This window comes from Gavialis gangeticus, unplaced genomic scaffold, assembly GCF_001723915.1.
Source record: "Gavialis gangeticus isolate Ggan-Ray unplaced genomic scaffold, GavGan_comp1, whole genome shotgun sequence".
In the NCBI taxonomy this organism is placed as follows: domain Eukaryota; kingdom Metazoa; phylum Chordata; order Crocodylia; family Gavialidae; genus Gavialis; species Gavialis gangeticus.
In genome coordinates, this window is record NW_017729032.1 from 101,078,763 (window position 1) to 101,080,881 (window position 2,119).

Genomic DNA, 2,119 nt, shown 5'->3' on the forward strand with positions numbered 1-2,119 from the left:
ATCTTAGAATAATTATTCTCACACACATGCAGACTAGTGAATTGCCTGTCAAGAATGACCAGGGGAGAGTTGGGGAGGAAGCTTGCTAACCCTAACCCTAATCTTCCCCCCTGTGCTGCCTCCCTGGGGGGGGAGGGGGTGGAGCTTGCTCCGCCGTCCCCTCCATCTCCCTTTGCCAGCACCCCATGTTGCTGCTGCCTCCCCAGTCTGTCTCCTCCATCTCCGCTGCTATAGCGGTGCTCTGCCGCATACTGCCTCTTGTCCGTAAGGCTCTTGGAGCACTCTGGTTGCTTCAGTAACCAATCAGAGTGCTCCAAGAGCATTATGGACAGACAGACAGATGGACTAAGCCCTTTATTATATCAGAATGTATGTATATATGTATGTATGTATATTTATTATGAGAGAATTAACTTATATTTGCTTCCCAGCCATTGCTGAAGAACTGTAATCTGAATAACCTCATATAGGCAAATGAATGGAAAGAGAAAGCTAAGACCTTCCATATTTGCTTACTATTAATTTTGTCGTGGTGCCAAAGGTCAGGAGTGCTGTTAAAAAAAAACAGAACAGGATTTTGTAACCAGAGGCCTCATATTAATGCAGTTTTGCAAGTGGACTGAATTCAGGTTGCATGGACAATCTTAATGTCAGAATTTCCTAAAGCTGAGTGGTTCTGTTTGCATTGCAATGTTCTATGGCAGCAGTAGTTTTTTGTTGTTGTTGTTTTTATGAAAAAAATAGGAATAGAACAGAATAGAACAGAAGTAAAATAGAAATAGAAAAAAGATAACTATCAAGTTATTTCAATGTATTTCCTATATGTAAATAAGAGTTGTTTTTGAGAGAGCTTCTTGTTGTACTGAAGTTATTCTGGAAAATCAGTGATCTCACTAGGACTTCCCACTGTACAGCAAAAGGAAATGCACCAGACTGGAGGCTGCAACCCATAGGCTAAGTATAGACAGTCAAAACACCTGAGGCAGAATTGATTCAGTCTTTTCAGGTTTCTCTAAGGTGCATAGATTGAACCGATAAGGAACTGAACTGACATCAAGTTTTCAGTTGGAAAAATAGGCAGAAGCCTGCACGGACCCAGGTTAGAAGGCAGTGGGCTCTGATGCACACCTCCAATCTGCAGGCCATTACTGAGGCTAGCTCAGAGGGGCCATCCCCACTGGCTGTCCAGCACATGCCCCCAAGTTCCTGTTTTCCCCCCTGCAGGAAGAGAAAGTAGCCCTGGTCTGGGTGCCAAGCCAGGGTCTGGCCCCCACCCCTGCTGGCCCAGATCAGTTCCACTGCCCCCCAGCCCCTGATTATTTTTGGCTGCCCTAGACTGTCTACTCAGCCATGCTGACTGGACCCTGGCAGTTTAACTCTTCCGTGCTTGCTCTCTGGGACACACAGCATGGGCAGCCACAGGTAATCATTGGGGGGGTGGAGGGATCGGGGGTGCTGGAGCAGGTGGGGCAGGGGGCCTGATCTCGGCCCGTGGGAGAGGGGGCAGACTCTGGATTAGCACTGGCACTGGGGCTTCTTCACCCTCCCCCTCCAAGTCAGAAACTGGCAGGGGGCAGTGTTCAGCAGCCAGCCAGGTGCTCCCACAGCTGGCCAGACCTGTGGGTGTGGGTTAACAGGGGGAACACAGGCTGGGGCAGGGTAACCCCCCCAGGCATGGGGCTCCCCTCACATGGGCAGGCCCCAGACCAAAGTGCTAGCTCTGGGATGGCAGAGTTCTTCCCACCCCCTCCCCAGCACCTCAGTGACTCACGCTGGCCCAACCGCGGGGGCAATAACGCTCGCAGACCATTGCAGAACCAGGGCTGGTGGGGAGGCTCTGTTTTCCCATTTGCACCAGGCTGGCAGCACAGGCAGAATGCAGGCTAGGAAGCAGAGGCTTTGCTGCCTCAGGTCTCTGAAAGCTCCGGGGCAGGGCCAGCCCTGCTGGCTGGAGCAGACAGTACCAGACAAGGCTAGCCCATCCACCCAAGGCTGGAGGGGAGGCAGAGATTTGCAGAGGAGGTGCAAAGCATCCTGGGATGCTGGGGGACTGAGTTGAGTCAGGAGGGATCCCAGACAGAAATGTGATTGATAGACTGATTTAACTTAAATCAGTTAA

The 2,119-nt window shown here is 50.8% G+C and overlaps 1 protein-coding gene across 1 annotated transcript in view; it reads left to right on the top strand.

Annotated features, from left to right (window-relative positions):
- The first annotated feature begins 1,457 nt into the window (after positions 1-1,457).
- The window catches only part of NDFIP2 (Nedd4 family interacting protein 2), a 115,031-nt gene continuing 114,369 nt past the window's right edge, over positions 1,458-2,119 (top strand). Inside the window, exon 1 of the mRNA XM_019524562.1 lies at positions 1,458-1,464. The gene's annotated coding sequence lies outside the window, so the exon portion shown is untranslated. The remainder of the gene's footprint in view (positions 1,465-2,119) is intronic.